The sequence below is a fragment of the Lemur catta genome, chromosome 9 (assembly GCF_020740605.2).
Source record: "Lemur catta isolate mLemCat1 chromosome 9, mLemCat1.pri, whole genome shotgun sequence".
NCBI classification, from domain to species: domain Eukaryota; kingdom Metazoa; phylum Chordata; class Mammalia; order Primates; family Lemuridae; genus Lemur; species Lemur catta.
The window spans coordinates 30,943,603-30,970,138 of NC_059136.1; the positions used below are offsets into that span (position 1 = coordinate 30,943,603).

Genomic DNA, 26,536 nt, shown 5'->3' on the forward strand with positions numbered 1-26,536 from the left:
CTTCCTCTGTACAAGTAACCACCACCCTGACTTCTAGCAACACAAATCAGTTTTGCTTATTTTTGCAAGATATTTTGATGGAGTCATAGAGTATTAACTCCTTTGTATCTGGCTTCTTAAATTCAATAGTATATTGAGATTTAAACTCCTGTTGTTGCATATATGTAGTTTATTGATTTTCATTGATATATAATATTTCTTTTGATGAATTATTCCTTTTCCCATTCTATTTGTGATGGAAATTTCCATTTCTCAATTTTATAAAAAAATTATTATAAATATTCTTGCACTTGACTTTCATTGCTCATTGGTATGTATTTCTGTTGAATATATATAAGAAGTGGAAATGTTAGGTCACAGTTTATGACTATGTAGATGCTGCCAAACAATTTTCCAGAGTGAAATGAGAGTTGAAATTGTTTCACATACTTAACAATACTTGCTATGGTTAATTTTTTTTTTTTACATTACCCATTCTGGTGCTAGGTAGTGATATTTCATTTGGTTTGAATTTACATGCCTCTGATGAGTCATTTATTGAGCATCTTTTTAATCCTTATTGCCTTTTCTTTGAAGTACCTTCAAGTTTTTTAATCAACTTTTCTATTGGGTTGTCTCTTACTAATCAATTTGTAAGCCCGGTCTACATATTCTGGGTCAGGTTTTTGGCAAATATATGTCTCGCAAGTATCTTCTTTCATTTACTGGCTTTTCTTTTTGTTCTCTTAACAATGTTTATTGATGTACACCAATGTTCTTAATTTTAATGCAATCTAATTATTTAGTCTTCTCCTGTAAAATTAATGACTTTTATGTCTTACTTAAAGAACTCTTGTCATATCCAAAGGTCACTAAATTACTCTGCTATGTTGTCTCATAGGAGCTTTATTATTTTCTTTTACAATTTGCATATAGTAGATTTACAATCCACTTGGAACTGAATTTTTGTATAGTGTCAAGTAGGGGTCAAGGGTTGTTTTGTCTTGGAGGTTTTTTTTTGGGGGGGGGTTGATTGTTTGGTTTTGTTTTTATATGGATGCCAGATTGACTCGGTACCATTGACTAAACAGACTGTTCTTTTTCAACTGAACTGCACTGTCACCTTCATAATGAAAGAACTGGGTGGGTCTGACTCTGTTCCACTGTTTATTCTTGCACCAGTGTAGACTCCTTTAATTAGTTTAGCATTGTAATAACTTTTGCAATCTGGTACAATAAGTCCTCTGAATTTAATTTATTTTCTAGAGTTGTTTTGGAACTAATCCTGGGTCTTTTCATTTCCACACATATTATTGAAATATCTTTTTTTAATTTTTACAAAAATATCTGCTGCAATATTGATTTGAATTATATTCACTCTATAATCAATCTGGGAAATTGTCATCTTTACAGCATTGAGTTTTTAATGCTGGAACACGCTATATATTTCTCTTTGTTTAGTATTATTTAATTTGTTTTTAAAATGTTTTTGAACTTTTCAATGTAGAAGTCAAGTATATATTTATTACACATTTTTATGGGAATTTTAAAATTGATATTCTAAATTATACGTTTAAAAATTAAATTCTAACTATTTAGAATGGGAAATATAGATAGCATCGGTTATTTTAAGACTTTAATGGATTTTATTCTTAAGAAACCTTTAGATTTATAGAAAAATTGAGAAGATAGAATATAGTGTTTCCATACACCCACTCACCTAGTTTCCCCTATTATTAACACCTTACATTAATATGATGTATTTGTTATAATTGATGAAGCAATATTGATACATTCATATTAAAGTCTGTAATTCATTCACATTTCTTTAGATACCATATTACATTTAGTTGTCACGTCTCCTTAGGTTTTTACCCAAACCTTCATTACAAAGATGGCTTAGAGACCAACTTCACGTCCAGATCTTTTTATTTTTTCACCAAAGTAATGGACCTTAAGGACAGCATGTAATAGCTATTCTATTGACATACGTCTTATGTTGTTGTTGAAAGGATAAACACAGATAACATATATGTCCCCCAATGGTTGTAATAATTAAGTAATTTTCTTACCAAATATCTCTTTCAATAGGTCCTCTAGACAAAGGAAGAAAGACCAGAAAAGACTAGGAAGCCTGGAGAGTTTTCGTTTTCAGAAAGATTTTCCCAAAGAAAGCAGAAAAGTGCTGGCTTTAAGAGGTCCAGTTCTTTGGAAACTTGAGTTCCTGTCCTGTGTGTATCTCCACTGGCCCCTAGAATAAAGCCTTAGGCATTTCATCCTCTTTATTTGCCCCTCAGTTCTCTTTGTTGTAATAATTTGGAATGATAATACTAACCTCATAGGATTAAGGATGAAATAAAATGAACTGTGTCATAATTTGGGATTCATGGTAAATACTTGATAAATATTTGTTGAATTCAAATATAAGACTGTTACTAATGGTATTGGAAAGAGAAAAAAAAAAACCAGACTTTGAGTTTAAATAACAAGGACTCTCTGGTAGTTTATAATCTGATATATTTTTGAGTCTCAGTTTTCTCATTTGCAAAATATGCATATTAACCATCACATGGGGAAACAGGGAAGATTAATTGAAATGATCATGTAAAATGACCAGCCCGGTACCTGCTATAAAACCTCCATATAATTAATATTAGAACTTTTTGCTTAACATTAATTTTTTTATGTGCTCTTATACAGATGCATTATGTTCTCATTTTCTGAAGCTTTAGGGCGAAAAAGCACTGCTCCATTTACTTCTTCTCCCCCCACACACATTCCTTGCTATTACTCCCTCCCTCCCAACAATTTTCCTTTCTCTATTTTCTTTCTGCTTTAGGCTCAAGTGGATTAACTACTTCTGAGCATTAGAGACTGAGATGAATCTTCCCGAAGAAATCTCATCACAGATGGTTGGGAGCCACGCTGATTAGAATGCTTACTGTTCCAGCACTAGGACACGTTTAGAGGTGAGAAAGATAAAAATATTTCTTTCTTAAGCTGAGGATTTCCCAGAAGGTAATAGGAAAAGAGTCTAAATCAAGGTTAAAAAATGAATACATTATCTGTTTGATGTTTACCCATTGGCAGGTCTTATAAGTTAAGGAGAAACGTAGTATCTTTGAGGAGGTTCACATTTAAAATCGGTTATGAACAAAATCTGATGGCATTGAGTGTTTGCATTAGATAAGCTCCCCAAAGCCTAATTCTCAAAGTCAAAGATTTTATATTTCTATTAGTTTTCCTTCTATCATTTTGCCAATGGAATAAAAAGTGTGCAGGACTAAGGTTCTGAATGGCTGCTTATTAACTTCGCAACCTTGGGCCCTTCACACGCACTTTGTGGTCATCGTCCTCTTTATTTGTAAACCAAGACAGTTCATACTGCTTTATGAACATCTCTTGTTTTCTATTCCAACTGTTCCTGTCCTGTTTCAGATCATCAGTGTTTTTCCTTAAAGTAATTTCAATAACCATCCTGCCACTGGTCCATTCTCCACACAGCTTCTGGAATTATGTTTCATAAAATGAAAATGTGATACTTTGTTTTAAGAATGTTCAATCTTTGACTATGGCAGAGATCTTCTTAAACTGGCATCCCGCTGCCCAAACCCACCATCATTAATAGGATCATGTGGTATTTAGAAACAAAAAAAATTGCATTAGTTCCTGCAACAAACACAGTTGAGTGCTTATCAAATGCCCACGTATGCTGTGATACTTCTTAGTCTCCCTTTAAGTTAGATTGAGGGCTAGTGACTCATTCCAGCCAGCGGATGCCTGGGCCAAGGCTGTTTGTTAAGAGGCAACATGCATCCTCTGTTCCTGCTTCAGTGACCATGAAGACCCTGGGTTCCTGCTGACATAGCTACAACATGGAAGCGAGATGTTTTATCCACATTGGACTCTGTGTGAGCAGGAAATAAACCTTTCTTAATGTTACACCACCAAATATTGGGGGCTTCTTAGTTTTCACAGCACAGCGTAACATAGCCTAACTAATAAAACTGCCAACATTTTAAAATGAAGAGGGTGCACATAAAAATCTTGATTCCCAGCTTATTTGAAGAACTAGAAAATCTCTGATACTGGATTGAAACACATGTATGCCAACCATCTGCTGCAATAGCTGTGCTTGCTAGCCAACCCAGGCATGTGTTCTCTCATTTACCACTGTCGTTCCCCTTCCTCTTATTTTCAGCTGCTCTATGTATTTGAATCTGTGGCCTCTACTCTGCAGAATACTACTCAAATTCCCTAATGGGGCATGTGGACTCTTCCTGATTTGCACTGATTTATCCCTGTTGCCTTATAATCCAGTACCAAATACACAAGTCATATCACACAGTCTGCAGTTGCTCAAAGATTTCATTGTTTTCCATGCCTGTTATTTCAGGTATTTTGGTCTCTGCCTCTAGTACTCTTGCTGCAGTCTTTGGTGAACTCTTGTTCCTTTTTTAATATCCATTTTCTAAATTACATTTTTGGGAAATCTCTCTCATGTCCTTCTTACACCTCTCCCATCCAGAAGGACTCCTCCATTTTAACACTTAACCCTGCATTCTGTCTTAGCCATCTTCTAATTCCCAAACCCTAGTGCAGTGCCTGCTACAGAATGGGCACAAGATTCATGCTAATGAAGTAACTGCAGAATTGTGGCATTTTCTTTTGCAAATTTCAAAGCAGTGGATGCACATGGCAATACTTCAAATAATACAGAAAAGCTCATGGTGGAATTGAAAACTTCCCCCTCCTCATCCTTAATGCCACTCTCAGAAACAGCCTCTTTTCCTTACCATTTTTGCTTTTATTTATTCTATTGTTGGCCTCCACGACTTGATATACGACATTTGAAACTATGTTTCCTGATTTATTGTTTTCTTCCCTTTTCACTCTATCCTCTTTCCAGCGTTTGATAGTACTATTGTTATGCTTTAAGTTCTGCTGGTTGTCTTTGTAAGTCTAATAATAAGCTTAAACTCTTTTTCTATTCTGTTTGATAGTGTCTGTTAAATTTAGCCTTCCTTTCCCCACTTCTCCTCCCCTCCACCTCCGTAGCCTTATTCTCTAGGCAACACTTTATGCTGTCAAGGATGTTCATATTTATATTATATTCTTTACCCTAACCAAGTCTTCTGTGATTTATTTATTCATTCAAACTCAATTCCTTTGTCCTTACTTCAAAACAAGATGCCCCTCCCCTGAATACTTTAATCTCCATCTCTCTACCCCCACCCCATGCCTCCTTTCAGCTAATCTGTCTGCCCTGTCCTCAAAACCAAAGAAAAGCTCTGCTCTGCTGGGAAGGCTTCCAGCCAAATATGTTTTTCCCTCCTTTCAAGCCTCTGTTCTTTGCTGTTTCCTAAATCATCAAGAAAGCAGGGCAGCTGAGAGCTGAGTCAGGGACTGTCCCAGGCACTCTGTGGGTATCAAGAAATATAGTCTTATATGTTAAGTAAATCAAGAGTCAACATTTTTCTTTGTAGACACAGATTAGACTTAATGGGATGAATTAGTAAATCCAGAAAGGGACCTGTCCTGGAGCCAAGTCTATCATTTTTATAACAATGTGATGTTTTTAAAGTATAATTCTGTAGTCCCTACAATTCAGAGCTGCAAGACTCTCTGAGGAAGCAGCCATTATAAGGGAGGGATGGATAAACAGAACCACCTTGTTTTTTTCAGTATAACTAGACCAGAACTGGAAGGTTGGAGTCCTGGGTTTCTGATCCAGAACCGCTTGGGGGATGGTCATACTTGTAGCTCTGACTCTGGCGGGGCAAAGACAATTTATGTAACCTAAACATTTGTACCCCCATAATATTGTGAAATTAACAAAAAAAAGATTTCAATTCAAGATGCACAAAGACCAATCAGAGTGACTCACACTATTTTTCATGTGCTTTGGGGAGAGCTCTCTTAAAACAGAACCAGTACTGAGAATACAGAGCTGAGAGAGGGATTATAAACCTTGTCCACATGTCTTCTGTCTGTTGAGTTCTCTTGACAGTAAAGCCTGAGAACTTGGGTTCAGGCAGTTTATTTGGGAGATCTTCCAGAAAGAATTGATGAAGTGAGGAGAATGAGAAAGGGGGAAAAATGAATAGCCAATGGAAGGGCGTGTTTTCATGTTTCAGCAAAATAATCAACAGGACATGATTCTGCTGGGACAGTGTCATGACCACCCGGATATGTCCACTGAAGCAATCCCATTTTAGATTGGTTGTAGTTTTCCACTGATAGTGCTTAGCCTACCACATTTCTGAGCCACACTTGCATTCAGTATAAGAAGGCTCCTGCAGTTTGGGGTCTTTTGTGATTCCATACAAATTTTAAGATGTATTTTTCTATTTCTGTGAAGAATGTCATTGATATTTTGATAGAGATTACATTGAATCTGTATTGCCTTAGGTGGTATGGACATTTTAACAATATTAATTCTTCCAATCCATGAACATGGGGTACCTTTCCATTTTTTGGTGTCCTCTTCAATTTCTGTCATCAGTGTTTCATTGTAGTTTTCATTGTAGAGATCTTTTACTTCTTTGGTTAAATTTATTCCTAGGTATTTTTAATAGGCATTTTAAATGGATTGCTTTCTTGGTTTCTTTTTTAGATTGTTTGCTGTTGTTGTATAGAAATGCTACTGATTTTCGTATGTTGATTTTGTATCCTGCAATTTTACTGAATTTGTTTATTAGTTCTAACTATTTTTGGTGGAGTCTTTAGGGTTTTCCATGCATAAAATCATGTCATTTGTGAAGAAGGATAATTTGATTTCTTTCTTTCCAATTTGAGTGATCTTTATTTCTTTCTCTTGCCTAATTGCTCTGGCTATGACTGCCAGTACTATTTTGAATAAAAGCAGTGAAAGTGGACATCCTTGTCTTGTTCCAAATCTTAGAAAAAATGCTTTCAATTTTTCCCCGTTCAGTGTGATATTAGCTGTGGGTTTGTTCTATATGTCCTTTATTTTTTGGAGGTATATTTCTTCTATATCCAGGTTTTGTTGAGAGCTTTTATCATAAAAGGATGTTGAATTTTATCAAATGCTTTTCCAGCATCAATTGAAATGATCATATGGTTTTGTTCTTGACTTTGTTAATGTAATGTAACACACTTATTCATTTCTATATGTTAAACCTTCCTTGCATCCCTGGGATGAATCCAACTTGATCATGATGAAATGATTTTTTAATGTGTTGTTGAATTTGATTTGCTAGTATTTTGCTGAGGATTTTTGCATCTATGTTCATCAGGGATATTGACCTGTAGTTTTCTCTTTTTGTTGTGTCCTTGTCTTATTTTTGTATTAGGGTAATGCTGGCCTTATATAATAGGTTTGGAAGTATTCCCTTTTCTCCAATTATTTGAAATAGTCTGAGTGGAATTGATATTAGTTCTTCTTTTAATGTTTGGTAGTATTCAACAGTAAAGCTATCCAGTCCTAAGCTTTTCTTTGATGGGGGACTCTTTATTACTGCTTAAATCTTGTTACTTATTATTGATCTATTCAGGTTTTCTATTTATTTATGGCTCAATTTTGGTAGGTTGTATATGTCTAGAAATTTATCCATTTCTTCTAGGTTTTCCAATTTGTTGGCATATGGTTGTTCATAATAGTCTCTAAAGGTCTTTTGTTTCTTTATGGTATCATTTATAATGTGTCCTTTTTTGTTTCTGATTTTACAATTTGTATCTTCTCTTCTTTTTTCTAGATAAAGTTCTTCTCTCTTCACTAGTTAAAGATTTTTCTATTTTTTTTATCTTCCCAAAAAACCAACTTTCACTTTTGTTGGTCTTCTATATTCTTTTTTAGTCTCAATTTCATATATTTTTGCTCTAATCTTTATTATTTTTTTTTCTGTTACTTTTGGGTTTGGTTTGTTCTTGCTTTTCTAGTTTCTTGAGGTGTATGGTTAGGGTGTTTATTTGAAGTCTTTCTACCTTTTTGATGTAGGTGTTTATTGCTATCAGCTTCCCTCTTAGAAGTGCTTTTGCTGTATCTTATAGGTTTTGGTATGTTGTGGCTCCATTTTCATTTGTCTCAGGGAATTTTTAAATTTCCTTTTTAATTCCTTTATTGACCCATTCATTGTTCAGGAATATGCTGTTTAATTTCCATGAATTTGTACTTTCCAACCTTCATTCTGTCACTGATTTCTAATTTTATTCCATTGTGGTAATGTAACAGAGATAAAGGTCTGAAAAAGAATAATGAAATGTTTTATGAGTTGTCTCTTTAAACCCCTGCCCCACGTTTTGAGAATTAAAACCTGTGTTCCTGTCCAGGACCAGTAATCAAAGGGGCAGAAAAATGTTCTTTGCTGTTTGTTTTCCAGTATCTTAAACCACAGGAGATAGCTCAACAGAACTGTCCAGACAAAAGTCAGGAGATTGTCATCACCAGAGATAAAGTCGACAGAAACTACCAGTTATATAGTCAAACACCAACAGCCTGAAGCCATGACATGTGACACTGGGCATGTAGACTCTGAACCCAACTGACAAAAACTCCCTTTTTAAAAAACCTTGTATTTATGCTTAAAGTCAGGATGGGAGTCTCTAGGGTGCTAGTCCACTGACCTCCTTATTTGCCAGAAAATTAATAAACTTCTCTTTCCTTTTCCTTAAACCACTTGTCCTCATTCTTCATTCTCACTGATTCAGCCTCAGGGACAAGAACTGAACTTTCTATAACAATAAGAAAATATACTTGATATTATTTCAATTTTAAAAATTTATTAAGACTTGTTTTGTGGCCTAACATAAGGTTATTTTGAGGAATGTTCCATTTGTCATTGAGAAAAATGTTTCTGAGCTATATTCTGCAAAGCTATTTTGTGGAATGTTCTGTAAATGTCCATTAGGTCCATTTGGTCAATAGTATACTTGAACTCCAATGTTTCTTTGCTGATTTTCTGTCTGAGTCCATTTGTCCATTGTTGAAAGTGGGGTGTTGAAATTCCTTACTATTATTGTATTGTAGTTAATCTTTTTCTTTAATTGGTCTACTAATATTTGTTTTCTATATCTGGGTGGTCTAGTGTTGGGTGCAGATGTATTTATATTTGTTAAATCCTCTTGCTGTATTGACCTCATTAATATTGTATAATAGCTTTATTTGCCATTTTATTTTTTATCATTCTTGACTTATAGGCTATTTTATCTGATATAAGTATAGCTACTTTTGCTCTCTTTTGATTTCCATTTGCATAGAATATCATTTTCTATCTCTTCACTTTCAGTCTCTGTGTGTCTTTATAGGTGAAGTGAGTTTCTTGTACACAGCATATAGTTGGGTATTGGTTTTTATCCATTCAGCCACTCTATGTCTTTTTTTAATAATTTTTATTTCAAAATATGAGAGGATATAAGTGTTCTTGTTACAAGAATGAATTGTATAATGCTGAAGTCAGGGTTTTTAGTGTGCCCATCACCAGATAGTGTAAATTGTACCCAATGGGTAAGATTTTTATGCCTCATCCCCTCCTACCCTCCCCCTTCTTAGTTTCCAGTGTCCTTTACACCACTTTATGAGCATGTGTACTCATTATTTAGCTTTTACTTATTAGTTAGAACATGTAGTGTCTGTTTTCCATTCTTGAGATACTTCATTTAGGATAATGTTCTCCAGTTCCATCCAATTTGGTACAAATGACATTATTTCATTCTTTTTTATGGCCAATATATACCATATTTTCTTTATCCACTAATCAATTGATGAGCACTTAGGTTGATTACATATCCTTGCAATTGTGACTTGTTCTGAATGTGATAAACATCCAGGTACAGGTGTGTCTTTTTGATATAATGATCTCTTTTCCTTTGGGTAGATCTCCAGTAGTGGGATTGCTGTATCAAATGATAGTTCTTTGAGAAATCTCCACACTGTTTTCCATAGAGATTGTACTAATTTACAGTTCCACCAATAGTGTATAAACATTCCTTTTTCACTGCATCCATGCCAACACCTATTGTTTTTTGAGTTTTTAATCATGGACATTCTAAAAGGGATAAAGTGGTATCTCATTGCAGTTTTAATTTGCATTTCCCTGATGATTAGTATTTTTTCATGTCAGTTGGCCATTTGTATATCTTCTTTTGAAAAAATTCTGTTCATATCTTCTGCCCATTTTTAATGTGTTTTTTTTCTTGCTGATTTGTTTGAATTCTTTGTAGATTCTAGAGAGTAGCCCTTTGTAGGATATACAGTTAACAAATATTTTCTCCCATTCTGTAGATTGTTTATTTATCTGTTGATTATTTCCTTTGCTATGGAGAAACTTTTTAAATTAATTAAGTCTGATTTATTTAAGGTACATGCAAAGCTCTTATCTCACCAGTCAAGGATTAACATGGTCAATGTTATAAATCTACAGAAAACATTACTGAAATTAATTCAACTAAAGATATACTTATATGGCACCTTGGAGCCTGCACATCCTTATACCCTTAAAATTATTTGTTTGTATGTCTATCTCTCACACTAGAATGAAGACTACTTGAGGGTAGCAATTATGCTTTCAATATCTTTATCACGTAGTACCTAGCATCACTTACTCAAAAAACATTTAAAAGTGTGGGATGATGTGGATGTAGGATTTAGGTGGAGGCAAGAGAAAGGTGATATGTTTTAGTGGTTAGAAGCACAGGCTTTGGAGTTAGACAGCCCTGGATCTTAATTTCAGACATACAGCTCTCTAGGTGACCTTGGGAAAATTACTTGACATGCCTAAGTCTTAGTTTCCTTTTCTGTAACTTTTTATTTGTCAATGACAATAGTATCTACTTTGCAGAGAATTGTGCAGAGTAATTCAGATAATGCACAGAAAAGATTTAGCATAGTGCCTTGCTACTGTAAACTAATACAGCCACAATATAAACTGTTAAGATTTGCAGAAAATAACATTGGAAAAGAAAAGGTGCCAAATTTTGAAGGAGTATGAATGCTCAGTTGTATAATATGAATTCCATCCTATGAGAAAGCATGCATGAATATTTTCTAAGACATGACATAATGTGAACTCTCTTCAAAACCTATGTTTGCTGAATGTATTTAAAAAATTGTAGTGAGTTCAAGGGTGTAAAAACCAGTATGGCAAAAATTGATAGTTTCTGTAGAATGTTTTAACTAAGGCAATAACGTAGGCAGGAACAAGCTCAAGGAACTGAGGAGCTAAAATATGTAGGACTCATTAGATTTTATTGTCAAAGAAATGGGATTAAGAGTAATTGGTGTGGTAGTGTACACCCAGTATGATAAATCCATCCTCGTTGCTGGTGTTTGCTGGTGATTGACCTATGAGCCAGTGAAATATCAGGCAACATCTAGGAAGGGTGTTCTCATTCCTAAGAAAGACAGTTCTACCACTGGAAGCTCTTGGTGATATTTTATAGACAACGATGCCTAGAGTTGCTAGAGCCAATTTGTGGTCAGTGTGGCAATGAAGCTTACACACAGAGGGCAGAACTAGAGAAGCCAAGAAAATTGGGGTAAAGTGGTTCTGGAGCCCTGCCATCTTCTGAACTAATTGTTATATTCTTTCTAATTGTTACATTTAAGCCTGATTAATGTCGGGGTTTTATGTTACTTCATAGCCCAAATCATCTGGACCAGTCTACTTACTGGATGGCTTAGGAGGGTGAGGGAAGATGTAAATCAAAGACAATCGTGAGGTTTTAACCTTTGTGGCTGGATGGATTATGAAGCTGTTTACCAAGATAAGGAACACTGGAGAGGTGCAGACTTGGAGAATCAACTTGAAATTTAGTGTTTAATACATTGTATTTGAGATATGAGGCTGATTCTCATTTAGAAAACTCCAGTGAGAAATTTGACATGTAGATGTGTATCTCTGGATTTTGATATAGGTTAAGGTATCACATATACAGAGGTGAGAGTTGAAAGTGTGTGGTGAGTGATACCTCCCATGGAGAGACAGTGGGCGTGGGGGCACAAAAAGTCATAAATAGACAGAGCTGTTTTAGAAGCTCTTTGGAGTTGTTAAAAGCAAGATGATGTGCTTAGGGGAAAAGTAACGCAAATTGGATGTGTAATATGATAGGCTCTAAGAAATGAGGTCTAACTCATACCTCGTGCCGTGAAGATTTCATCTTAATGAATCACACATCAAAGGGGCCCCCAAATAGAGATAAAACAAAGCAGTTAATGACATCCACAATTTCTAGCAGATGATGGGGTTATATGCTTTGTAATTTGGCCTTAACAAGGGCATAATAGAGCAGAAGCATGCAGAGAGAATGAGTGGGTACGTGTGGAGTGTTTACTCTGTGCCAGGTGTAACACACAGCAGGTGCTGTTTTATCTTGTAGCCACTCTATGAGCTCCATACTGTTATCACACCCATTTTACAGGGGAGGTGAAGGAAACAAACGATTTAAGCAACTACCCACAATCAGATGGTTAGCAAGAAGTGGAACCCACTTGCTAACCATCTTATTCTGCTAGCAGAATATTTGCTATCTCCACTATGAAATGTAATCTTTATCAAGTATATAATACAATTTCTGGTAGAGTAATAATTTGTATTCATGTTTTATCTTACCTGCATGCTGCTAGTGGCAGATTACATGACTCATTTTCTAATTATGAATTTCCCAAGCAACCTACATAGTGCATTGAGTAAAATTTACTGAATAATTGAATATAGGAAAAAGAAAAAACTTCTATCAAATAAATAGTGTCTAGATCGTGGTTGATCCTTTGTAATTATGATCTCTTGGATTATTGTTAAGCACATATTCAGTCCCCTCACCCACTCCCTGTGGGCAGAGTATAGTTCCCATATGTGAATGTGGGCCTCGCCACGTAACTTGCTTTAATAATGGGATGTTATGGACATAAAACAAGCAAAGGCTTGAGATGCTCTTGTGTGGTTGGGCTCTGCTTCTTGCATTTCTGTCATTGCCATGAGAAAATCCTGCCCCAGGTGCCCTGCAAAGCCACCAGAGCCACCTGTAGAGATGTGAGTGTGACAATGAAAGCTTACCGTTTCACACCACTGAGTTCTGGGGTGGGTTGTTATGTTGCAATAGCTGACTAGTGTGATTACAATCAGTATAAACTATATTTGCTCATGATCCTGATGTGTTAATTCAACTAATATTTATTTGGCAATTACTGTACTGAGCTCATTGATAAACTTGTGCACATGACAAGCACGGCTTTGTTGTCATAGCGTTCCCAGCCTAGTGGAGAAAGACGATATTTAAATAAAGTATTATAACAACACATTGTTAGTGCGCTGATGGGCGGGGAGAGTCATTGAAGGAAATGGAAACCATAGCAAGGCCATCATCCCATTGTAGGATTATCGTCAAAGGAAGAGCTGAATTAGTCCTATCTGAAGAGAAAACAATGTTAGAAACAAGAATACGAGGACACTAGGGAAAGAGAGAGAGATAGGGGAAGAAAGGAGGTCGCAAGCAGGAAAAAAAGGGATAATACATGCAATGTCCAAGGGGAAAGAGAGAATAAAGGCTATTAGGGAATGTGAAGACTTTTCAACAAAACAAAGGCAAAAAGAAAAAAGTGGGATAGGATAAGGCTGGAGAGAGGGCTGAGCCCAGGTCATGGAAGCCCTAATAAATGTTGTCAGGGAGTTTGGACTTTGTTCTCGGAGAACTAGGAAATTGTTTGATTAAACTTTAAAAAATCTAAGTATTTTTCCCCTTCCAAAATTATAAATAACTCAGTTTATTAAAATAGCACACTTTGCAAATTTTAGGGCAAAATTTAAGAAATTTTTAAAAATCCTCTCCAAAGTCAACACACCCATACTAACGATGAAGTACTCGAGTGTTTCTAATGAGCCAGGAGCTCCTGATCAGCACACTCGGAGGGCCACGTGGGTAAGCTAATGTCAGGGTGTGAACGTGTGCTTTCCTCAGTTCTTTATTGCCTGCTTCAGATGTTGCCATGGGTAACCAACATCTGTTGCAGAAATTGACAGTTAGTGCTTACAGAAAAGCAGACAATAGGAGAAGGAAAACTTCCTTCACACCCCCCAATTTTCTTATGACCCCTCCTCTTGGAGTCTTCCAAGACCCTGGTCATAGCATATTTCTCTGAATGGACTATAAACTCCACGAGGGCAGGGACCATGTCCCTCTTGTTTATTCATGAACTGTTGTTCAAAGATGTTGATATCAATGATGTTTAGATCAATTATTATGATCTAAATCATAATAATTATTTAGATCAAATTATTTTTTATTTTGCTTTCACAAGGAGAGCGGAGTCATGGACAGAAAATAAGCTCGTATCTCCAGGGTACAGCGCAGTTCCTGGCACATAGCAGGAGCTCTGTACATATTTGTTGAATACATCAATGAATGAATGAATGAATGAATTGCTGATATAAATCAGGTAGCTAATTCATGTTTGCTTCCTCTACTAGATTGTGGTTTTCTTGAGGGTGGGAGGCAGGTCTTATTCTTCCACATTCCTTCAGTACCTATAGTGGTGCCTCATGGGTAACAGACATCTTACCTCACAGGTAAGCAGACATTGCGTCCTAGTGAATGAAGGAATGATGAATTGCAAGGATAGCATTTGCTAACCGGAAATAGAATGGAATCCAAAGTTAAGTATCAACACAGAAACAGATTAGTGGAAAGGAAGTGGGTCGAATAGCTGAAGCAGCGGTTCAAAGACATGAGCAAACCAAACAACAAACACAAAGGGGCAGCATTAGAGATTAGCATGAACAATATGCCTTGGTGCACGCTGCACTCTCTGCCTGCGACGTTTCCAGCTCCCTGACTCCCTCGGTCCTTATCTGCCTTCTCTGTCTAGTTGTTTATTCCTCAATTATTAAGACTCAGCCTAGATATATCATTGTGATATTTTAATTCCTTGCAATGATGACAATAATGATGGTAATAATTAATAATCTAAATCAAATTCTCTTTTATTTTTCCTTCAAAGGCAAATAAGGAGAGCACAGGTATGGGCAGAAAATAAGTGTTTCCCACTTGATTTCTTCAATATTGTCAAGCTAAGCCTTGCGGGGTTTTTGTTTTTTTAGGGGAAGAAGAACGGGTCTGGTGACACTGGCATTCCCCTTCCTTTAAGTAGTTGACTCCTTAGGAGATCAGGGGTCACTGGCCTTTCCGAGAGCAGGCTACACCCTTTCTCCACACTGCCATTCTGGGACCTCTCTCAGAGTAGACAGCTGGGTTGTGCAACATTTCATCTGGGAACTGAAGAGGAACAGAAAATACCACAAATGTGCTGAGGAAAATCCCATCCAGCACAGGGGCCCAGTGTTTACAATCTCACCCCAGATCACTGCGTTTCTGAGTGGGGCCACTCCTAGCTGAGTTTCAAATCTGATGCTGAATTTCAATTCTAGTAACACGATAGGGAGGAAAGAAAGTCCTTGGTGCGGAGAGATCTGCTCATTACAGCTGGTCTGTGAATGTCTTTTAGGCTCTTGTGGACTCTTTCACAATATGAAGGTTGCTGATGAGGAAATGTCTCCGGTTTTATTAATACTGTGAACCGTGTGTCTACTTGTCCTTGTTAATTCAAATAATAGACATTGCCTCACCCATGTCCGGAAACGCCCACCTCCCATTCATTCTGGAAACACTCAACTGTGGAGTGCAGATTCGTTCCAGGAATCCCCAGTCCTGATGAGGTGTTCGGTAAATCTCCCAGACTGGAGATTCAAAATCCCCAAGAATGGGACTGATGGAGATAAAACACCATCGTTCTTTCCCTTTTTGCACCCCAAATACCTATCAAGGGATAATTCTGGGCAAAGAACTACGCTAGATGTGAGCTATGCAAGGAAAGACAGGGGAGCATGGAAAATTGTTATTGAACATCTGCAAAGTGCCAGGCATGCTCCTTAGCCCACTCATGTACAATTTTAAATTTTTTTTTACCAACAAAACACTGTAAAATAAATATTATTATTCTGGTTTGTTCACAAGAGAAAATAGAGGCTTGGGAATATTAAGTAACTTGTCCAAGTTCACACATCTGTAAACAGCTAAGCCGTCAAGGGAGGAACCACACCTGGGTCTCCCTCTCCTTCCCATGCTGTGCCCAGAGTTGGTCCTAGCATCTCACTTCTCATGAAAATGGTTAGATGGTTCCGTGCTTCTCCTTCTGGAAATGGCAGTCCCAACATCAACAATCGCATCTGGTGTCTGTGGTCTCTTGTGCTCCTCTCAGAGGCCTCCTCCTGCTCCTCCTCTGCTCCCACTTACTCCCTCCGGAACCTTCTCTCGGGCTGAGCACCACTGACTCCTTGGTGCCATTAGGTCACAATGCCCCTGGGTTCACAGGTCTCAGTTCCCCAGCAAGTGCACAGTGTGGTAAAGAAATCTGTTCATCACAAGAAGTAGAGTGTCATCTGGCAGGACAGAGTTTTTAGAAGGAGGGTTTTTATATAAGCGTTATGATAATGTAATGTCCCCCAAGTCCTCAGAAACCACACTATAGATGCTGTTCTCCACCCCACTTACACATCTGGTGAGTCAAACCAAAAGGAATATCCTAAAACTAACAGGAGAATATTGTTCTATCGAGAGTTCCCCAGGGGCATGGAGAAGTGGCGGCAGTGGGGAGGAGAGGAGGGGGTGCCTGGAAAAGTCGGGGACTTAGAACACTCTAGTGTGTGCAGGTGACCCCATGAGGGCCATAGCCCGAGCCGTGACTACAGGAGCTTAAAACACGTGTTATGTGTTCCGCTATGCTCACAGCAGCACTATACAGAGTAGCCAAAAGGTGGAAGCAACCCAAGTGCCCACTGATGGAATGAATAGAGAACAAACTGTGGTACATACATGAGACGGAATATTATTCAGCTTTATAAAGAAAGGGAATTCTGGTACATGCTACAAGATAGATGAACCTGGAGGGCATTTTATCTAATGAAATGAGCCAGACACAAAAGGACAAATAATCTGTGATTTCACTTGTATGATGTACCTGCCGTAGTCAAAATCATAGAAACAGAAAGTAGAAGGGTAGTGAGAGGGGCTGCAGGGAGGAGAACTGGGGAGGTTTTGATTCATGGGGATGGCGTGTCAATCTTGCAAGATGAAAATGATCTAGAGATTGGTTGGACGACAATGTGAGTGTAGTTAACACTGCTGAACTGTACACTTGAAGATAATTAAGATGGTAAATTTTATGTTATATGTATTTTACCATAATTTTAAAAAATACACATTTTATCCAGATAGATTTATATGAACCCTAAGGATATAATTTGTGAGCCAGGGAGGCAGCTCTAGCTTCAGGTCTCTGCAGCAAGTGAGCTGATGAGGCAGGGAGCAGAGGGCATCAGGTGATGGGGAAGAAGGGGAAGGGTCTTGGAGCAGGCCGTGTAGACCGGGAGGCTGAGGCAGAGGCAGGGAAGAGCATTTCAAGCAGATGGTGCAGCAAGCACAACTCTCCCAGGCAGGGGAAGGGCTCAGTACATTCAAATAACAGCAGAGGTGAGCTCCCCCCAGCACATGCGGAAGTGAGAGAGGGTGGGAGGCAACAGCTACTTCAAAGCACCCCAGGCAATGGGAAGTAGCTGAAATTTTATTCTTGAGGCATTGGGAACCATTTTAAATATTAGAGCATTATCTGACTATTACACATGTTACAATATAGCAAAGAATAGCAGTATTTCCAAGGACCTGAGCTACCAAGACTGCACTGGTAATGATTAGATAACAACCCTGTAGGTCAAACTTCTCCTCAGTAGGGGAGCAATCAGGCTGAGTGAGGTCAGGTCTGACCCCCTCCAGAGCACAAAGCTTGTGATCAGAGACTCCCTGGGTTCAAATACTGGCTCTTCCCCTAGTGTGACCTTGAGCAAGTTACTTGATCTCTCTGTGCCTCACTTTCCTCTTCTGTAAAATGAAAGTGCTAATAATAGGGTCTCACACTGCTTGAGAAGAGGATTCCGTGGGTTGCTGTATGTTCTCATAATCATGCCTGGCACATGGTAGGAGGAGTTTGAGTGTTAGCTGTTCGTATTACTGTGATTACATTGGATTTGCAGGGCCACTGGAGGGGACAGGCACACAGCAGGATCTTTGTCTTCAATTTAGAGATGAAGAGACACGATCTCACTTTGATAAATAAAAAATACGTGTGCTCCAGTCTAAGGCACACCCTGGAAGTAACTACACAGAGACGCTGTTTGAATGTGCATAACGAGGGTATAATGCAGGACCAAGAGGCCGGCCCCAGGTGACCGGCAGGCTGAGGAGGGCTGGGATTTTGGCTTAGAGTGGATTCCTCGTGTTTCTCCATTTGCGTCAGTCCTTCCACAAACTCAGTGCCTCTCAACTGGCCAGCCGCTGAGTGTTTTGGCAAAGGGCCTGGTTGAATTACTCTGCAGGTCCACCTGGGTTGTGTCAAAGCACCTCTTTACCCGTTAGCACTGGGGAGAGGCTCTCTGGCTGCTCCTCCAGAGAACAGGCGGGTGTGCAGGTTTGGGAGTCGTCCAGCTGGCCTTCCCTAAGCTTTGGTTTCTCCATCTGTGAAGTGGGATAATATCACTCATTTCACAGGATAGCTGGGAGGATTAAACCACATGCAGCATCTCACGTGCCTAGGTCTGATATGTGGTCAATGTGTGCTTTCCTTTCTTTCTGGAGCTCACACTAACTTTCATAAAAGAAAATAGCTGAAGGAAAGTCCTGTTTAGTTTATAGCAGCTTCAGCTAAGTCACGGCATCCTTATTAACACTGATGGGGCTGACTCCAGAATCATCAGGAAGATTCATCTCTTCAAAAAACATGTACTGATCACCTACTATTCAATAGCTCCTTCATATATATTCAGTCTTTGCAACAGCTTTACTAGACAAATGCTTTTATCATCATTGTTTTATAGACAAGAAAACTGAGGCTCAAATAGGTAAAGTTTCCCAAGATTGCAGTTTCAGTGTACCTGACTCCCCAAAATTAGCCTTAGATTACTACCCATAAGCCTTTATGCATTGCAATTCAAGGCTATTTGTAACGCTTATAATACCTCCAGCAATGACTTTTCAAAAAGTTGGTTTCTCTCCCTGTATCTTGTCTGCTATTAAGGTGTGAAGTTTAGGGGCTCATGGAAAAAGAAGGGTCAGGTGGGAGAGAAGCATAAAACTTAGGAGAAGCCCCTCACTTGCACAGAGCACCCAGCCCTCGGGAGAAGGGTGAGCGGGGCGGCCAGTTTTAGGAAATAGAAGTATTGCACATCCGGTTAATTGTGTCTGTCAACCCTAAGGGTGGGGGGCATCTCTTGTGTCAGGCAAGGGGATGATTCAGAGGGGAGAGAGTTGGGGAAGAGTCTGTTTTGATCTCAGGGACTCTGTATCACTCGTTTCTCTGAACTTGGTCCAAGATGGCAACACCAGGACAGAAACCCCAGAGAGGCTGAAGGGAAAGCTGGATGAGAAGTTCTGGAAACCTATTTCTCCATTAGGACTATAGGGCGAGGCCCCTCACAGGGCAGTGCCCCACCAGCATGCAGCAGCCAGCAGCTGGAGCAGGAAGTTGGGGCTGAGTGGCACAGCCAGAGGCAAACGCACCAGTGCCCTGGGCTTTGTCTGGTACAGAAGAGGCTTCACATTTCTGCTTGCTGTGGGGATAGGGCGCGGGATGCACATGGTAGCTGAGGGTAGAGAGCCAGGAGCCCAGCGTGAGGCCTGTGTCCTGCTGAGAGCTGAGGCTGCCACATCTGGGGCCCAAGACTGAGAGTCAGAGTCAAGACAGGAATGACCCGACCAGACACGTGGGGGCAAAGTCGGAGGACAGCAGAGTCTCTTAATTCCCTCATGCTCCCTCAGTCCTGGATTTTAGCAACAAATAGCAGCAGAAAGCCTTGTGATGACCAGAGTTTGCACAATTTAGGAAACTAGATGGTGAGTTATTCCCCATTATTGGCAAGTTTAAGAGCATATGTGTGTGTGATTCCTCTACACAGTGGTGTGGGACAAGAGCCAGAAGGGATCAGATGTAGAAAATGAAGAAGGTGTGATTATGGAACTCCCTAATTTGTAGTTTATTATTTTATTGGCCCCACTACTAAAAAGGAGGAAGTACATTCCTTTCCTGGCAGAGTGAAAATGCTGCAGAAAACTACTGTAGAGAGAACTCAAAGAAATAATGGAAGTGCTTTGGCTTCAAGCAAGGGTGTGATCAGTAGTGAGCGCAGAACTGCTGTTCCATGCCCTGTAGCACCACTTTGCTCCTAGGGGCAAGGACAGTACTTGTCCAGCTAGGGTAAAATTTCACTTGAAAGTCAAGCAAATGGCTGTGGTGACATGGAGGAAGGCTTTTAAGCTGGACTTTAAAGGTACAGAGCCTTTCTATGGGTTTAGATAGGCAAAGAGAGGTTGCCCAAATGAGGAGACATGGAACATAAGCCTATAGGACGTGCTCCACAACAGCAAGGGGCCAGTGTGGCTGGATTCTCTCCTGAATATACTGGGGTGCTGGTGTCAGAACCCACATGCCAAGATGTTCCAGAGAAGTTCAAATTAAAAGAACCATAACAGGAACTTCTGTGCTTGAGCGTTAAGGACCAGAAACAAAAATATAGATAGATGCTATAGGGGTGTGGGAGAAGGCAGCTAAGTGTGATTAAGCATGCTGTGTGTGCTGTATGTGCCAAGTTACGTGTCTGTCCCTTTGCAAATGTTCTTTTATTTTTTCCCTACCACACTCTTACTCAATTTTGAAAGTGGGTAAATAGACGAATTTTGCTTATTCACATCTCTGAGCTTGGATTGCCTTTCTTACCTGTGCCCTTTGAGCAAGCTTCAGGAGAAGATAGGGCCAAGGATGGCAGCTAGAGGAAAGCACATGGCAGCCCCCAAAATCTACTCTCTCCTTTGAGTAGGAGCTGGGCTAATGGCTGCTCAGATAGAGACTACATTTCCCAGCCTCTCTTGCAGCTACGTGTGGTCATGTGACTGAGCTAGTGCAATGGGATGCCAGCCAAAGTGACTTGTATCTCTTTTTTATCTGGATGTTCAAGACACAGATGTCTGTTCCTCCAGGCTCTCTCCTCTTCCTACAACCTGGGGCATGAGCGTGGCGGTGACCCTGCTTCAGGCATGCAGACAAGGACAGCTACAGGGACAGAGCAGTCAGATATGATTCCTTACAGGAGCCATCACAGACATGTGCAGTCACCTCAGATCTATCGTATAGATAGACATAAATTTTTATTTCTTTTATGTCTTTTGCTTTGGAGGTTTTTAGTTCCATTTAAACTCAGCCTTAACTCTAGTATAGAAATTGAGGTTTGAAATTGGGGTGCCGCCATAAGCAGAAACTCAAATTATGCGGCAGCAGAGAAAAGCTCACCAGAAATACTCGGCTTACAGGAAGACACATAGAGAGGCAGATTCCAAAGCAAGTATTCAATCCCCAACATGGCTTTTCCCAGCATGTGTCTCAGGGCCTGGGACAGGATAATAAAATGTCAGCTAAAAGACTCCCTGAGTTCACTCACTTAGTTCTCACAGCAACACTGAGAAGCAGGTACTGATTTTTTTACTGTTTCAAATGGGGATATTGAGGTTAGAGTAGTTAAACGATTTGCCAAAGATTACACAGCTATTAAGTGGTAGAGCTGGGATTTGAACCCAGGCATTCTGGGGTCAGGGTTCTACCTCCTTATAGAAGTCGAAGCAAAATTCTGTTGGACAAAGAGGTGCTGCCTCGTCTCTCTTATTACTTCTCACTCTCTGTGCATGCTTTTATCTCTGCTTTTAAGGGTGCTGCAAAAGGCTTCTGATATATAAGCCCCCAAAGTAGATCTATGACTCCTCCATGTTAAAAATAGTAATTATCATCGATTTCATATTGAATGTGTTTCAGGCTACACACAAGGCTCTGTCACCTGAGCCCTTCAGATGACTGCCACCTGCCAGCACGCCCAAGATCCCCACTTTGGTTTCTCTGGATTTATGTCTGAGCAGTGGGGAAAAGGAGGGTTGGTTATCAACACAAGATGGTTTAGATTGGGCTAGGCAATGTCTCAGGGCATGCTCTGGAGCCTTCTGCTAAAATATCTCATTTCACTCTCCCAATAACCAGAGATTGGTTATGTCATTGTTGTCATTTTTAGGATTAGGAAACAGAGACTAAGAAAATTTATGTAATTTGGTTAAGAATATCCAGCTTATATGGGTAAGACTTGAATTCAAGCCCTTGTGATACCGGGCCCACGTCCTCAATCCATTTATTCTATACTCCTTTCCACAAGGCTGTGCCACAGAGCCAAGGCCATGCCCATACAACACTTGAACCAGTGACTGGAAAGATGAATGAGTGGAGTGCAAACTGTTTGAGCTTAGCAAATTATCTGATTTGTAGTTTGCCATTCAATTATTTGTTCATCCTATTATTGTATTTGCTGCTAGTCATAAATCAATCAAATATGAGGTACGTTATCTACATTTAAAAACTGACTTTTCTTTCCTCCTTCCTTTTTCTGCTCTAACAACATTCATATTTCATCTGAAGGAATGTAGTCAATCATGTCCTGGGGTGTTGACTGTAGATATCCTTACCTTATCATAAAACAATAAACTTCATCTCTGTGTGCACACAAACTTATCAAAGCAACGAAATCTAAATAAAATGTAACTTCCTTGAGATTTTACCATGCATCACCACTTTCATGCTTAAGAATGATCTACAGTTATTTCTGTCTATTAAAGGAATGAATGTTTAGATTTTTTTCTAATACTTTTTATTTGAGCCACCATGGTAGGACAAAGAGGCTTCTTTTATTCTACCTCGGGGTGTGGTGTCATCTGCAAAGACTGCTGTAATTTGAATGACCCCTTGCTGAGGAGAAGGGAGAAGTCAAGATTGCTAGACTTAGAGTTTAGGGTACTCAGCTGATTATGCAGCTGATTTGAGGGGAGGGGTCCTCACAGCAGTGTCTTGGGGAAGCAGAAGAACACTTCAGTGTAGAAAGTTGGATATAATGGATGTAACCTGGCAGAAGAAGACCCTGGGCAGCTGGGAACCCATGCTGTAAGCAAGGCAGGTAGTAGCATTATGACTCCTGATGGAGAACATGGCTTTGTGTTGTAGGTGGCGAGAGCAGTGGGGCCCAGGGCAAGGAAATCAGAGGATCAAGTTGGAAATTGAGTCACAAAACCTAAGAACATGTTCAGGTGGCTGGTCTCTGGTGTATGACATCACACAAGAGGCCATGGGTTGAGCAGAAGCCAGCAGCCCTGGTCTGAGGGCATTTCTTTAATTTTGAAACCCATTTGTTGGAGAGGTGGGAGTCACTACCATCTTTGCACACACCTTGCTCTCTATCAGCCAAGGGATGGATGGGGCAGTGCCTTCTGGGAAGGTGTTGACTAGCACTAGCTGGGAGAGAATGGGGAGAAGAGGAACTGACAACATCTGAATTACTAACAAGATCTGAGTTTCTGCACTCGATTCATTTTAATGTGTTTTGCTTTCCTTGACTCTGACAGCACCCTCACTTTGAAAATCAGCCTGGTTGTACGAGTGATGGGTCCAGTGACCTCAGCCATATTATTGACCAAGATATAAGCCTTCTCATCCGCCGAGTTTAGAAATGAGGTCTACTGGAAATGATCTAATTCCTTGTTACTCAAGGTGTGGTCCGGGAAGCAGCTCCGTTGGCCTCCCTGGGAGCTTGTTAGATGAGTGAAACCTCAGAGCCCACCCTGACCTGCCAAACCAGAATCTGCTTCTAAGATGGACCCAGGTGATTCCTGTGCAGATACAATTTGAGAAGCACTGATTCCATTGATTCCATGATTGGAGGGAATTATGTCCTTTATTCTGCCATTGTATTCAGTCATACAGCCTAGAGGGAGAGGCGTGGACAGGAAGATTGAGTGTGTAAGGCAGTTCTGTCATTTATTGGGTTTGTAACTTTGGGCAATTAATCCCTGTATCATCTTGATCTCCTTATCTATAAAGTGAACACAGTAACATCCATATCCTGTGCGTGTGAGGATTACTGAAACAGTATCATGTGTATGAAATGACTGCGTATGGTGCCTGAGAAATGGCAGAAGCTGGGTGCACAAGAGGATGACCACCCTGCGCTGCAGCGTGGTGGTCTCCGTTGCTATACACGGCAGGTTTTCCTCAGCGCGCTCAGCTGCAAGGCTCCGTGGAAACTGAATGGCAAGTGGGTTGGGGGAAGGAGGAAGCCAGGAGTGACAGATCTGGGCACAAACTGCAGAGGCTTCTGGTCAGTAGGAATCTCTCTCTTGAGCCCTCTGTCCTCTTAGAGATGGTCACTGATGGTCTCAGCAGGTCCTGACCCCTGGTCCAAACCACACTCGCCAGTCAGGAAGGGGGTGGTTCTTGAAAAAGTCTGGCTGCCTTCAGCTTGGGATTTACTTTCCCTTGGATTAGGCCAACTTGTCTCACCCCATTAAACTGCCAGCACTAGATCTGAGACTCTCAAACCTCAGTATGCATTAAAACCAGCTGAGACCCTCTACAAAACACAGATTCCTGGATCCTAAGCCCGAGACTCTGGTTCAGTAGGTCTGATATGGGGCCAGGCACAAGCATGCCTAACCAGCTTTGGGTAAGGCTGATGCCGTGGCCCGTGGATCACATGCGGAGCAGCAGTGCCCTCGGGGATGCTGACGAAGGGGGTCTGGGGCCACACTTTGGGGAACTCTCCACAAGACTGCACTAAACTGTCGGGTGCAGGCTCTGACTTACCCATCTTTCCTCCACACCCTTCTCTGACACTGCCCTGCTGCCCACATACAGGGGCTAAATAAGCATTTTTTTAAATTAAAAAACTCCTACAAATCTGCAACATCTCTGCTAGTCTTTACAGACGGGAACCTTACCCTGACACCTTTTCCCAGAAGCTAGGACTGAGCCTTTTGCCCAGACTACGAGTTTCCTGTGGCTGCTGCAACAAATTCCTGCAAACTGGGTAGCTTAAAACAACAGAAACGCAGTCTCTCCCTGTCCTGCAGGTCAGAAGTTTGAAGTCAAGGTGTCAGCAGGGCCAGGCTCCCTCCAAAGGCTCCAGGGGAGAATCTTCCCTGGCCTCTTACCAGCTTCTGGTGGCTCCTGGATATCCTCAGCATTCCATGAATTGCGGCTGCACCTCTTTATCTCTGCCTCTGTCTTCACGTGGCCTCTTTGCTGAGTGTTTGTGTCTCTCCTCTTCTTGTAAGAAACTAGTCATTGAATTCAGGGCCCACCCGAACCCACTATGACCTCATCTTTTTTTTTTTTTTTATTTCAGCATATTGCAGGGGCACAAATGTTTAGGTTACATATATTGCCTTTGCCCACCCAAGTCAGAGCTTCAAGTGTGTCCATCCCCCAGACGGTGCACCCTTCATCTTAGCTATTAATAATTACATTGGCAAAGACTCTATTTCCAAATAAGGTTTCTGAGGTTTCAGATGGGCATGAATTAGAGGGTGGGAGGGCACTTTTCAACCCACTACACCCAGAATGGGCAGGCCTGACCCATCTGATTTGGAGTTCAATAAAGTCAAGTAGGCCACCTCTGCATTCTCTTGGTCACATCTCTACGGAGCTTCTGTGCTCTGGACGACAGCTTTAAGCTTGACGCCCTCTGGCTCTGCTTTCATGTGCGTTCAGCCTTGCTCCTTGCATTCTCATCTGACTCTCATGTGGCAGGTGTTAAACCTGGAATTTCCCACACTTTCTTCTCCTGGGTCATCTTCCTACAGCCCATCAGGGACCCCCATGCCAGTAGCAAGTTTCCAAACTAGGACAACAAGGGGCTGAGAGTGGGCCAGGGCACACAAAGTTAAAGGAAGAGAAGGTAAATCTTTCTGGATTATAAATTTTTCTGGGAGATCTTGGTGGAAAACTGATTTTAATTAAAAGAAATACAGTGATGTTGAAGAAATGAATGCTCAATGTACATTGCTTTTTAAGAATAAATATGGCAGACTTCAAATCCATTTCAAGCTTGTGTTGAGCTACTTGGATTACTTCTTTCTGAAACTTCATAATTCTCTACTTTGGGGGCTCTCAAGTGGGGGAGAAAATTCCAGCCCCTTAGTCTTTTGAACAAGACTGTCTTTGATGTGGCCCTGCCTTCCCGTCTAGCCCCACACTCTCACTTTTCCACCCACGCAGCACTCTGTGCTCCCGTGACACCAATCTCCTTGGGAAGGCCCAGATCTTTCATGCCTCTATGCCCCTGTACACACTGTTCCTGCTGCCTGGATACCTTTGTTCCGTTCACACCTGACTGGTATCTATTCACCCTTTCCGGCCTTACTCATGTTTCACCTCTTCCCGGAACCTTCCTGAATTCTTTGAAGTGAAATTAAGTTCCCCTCCACTGCACCCATCCTGTGCTTGCCCGTAATCTCAGGCACTCCCGTGTTCTGGCACACACTGCCCTTTGCTGCCATTAGCCTGTACATTTCCCTTAGAGACTGAACACAGTGTGGAGCAGTAAACACATCATCATTGCCCCAGCATCTGACAGATGGCCTCGCATGGAGTCTGCACTCAGTTTATGATGTGCCAGATGACAGAACACACGAATGGGAC

The 26,536-nt window shown here is 40.4% G+C and overlaps 1 long non-coding RNA gene across 1 annotated transcript in view; it reads left to right on the plus strand.

Moving 5' to 3' along the window:
* Positions 1 to 2,825: 2,825 nt before the first annotated feature.
* Positions 2,826 to 26,536, plus strand: part of LOC123644795 — a 44,278-nt gene continuing 20,567 nt past the window's right edge. The window contains exon 1 of the long non-coding RNA XR_006737267.1: positions 2,826 to 2,948. This is a non-coding gene — a long non-coding RNA (uncharacterized LOC123644795). The remainder of the gene's footprint in view (positions 2,949 to 26,536) is intronic.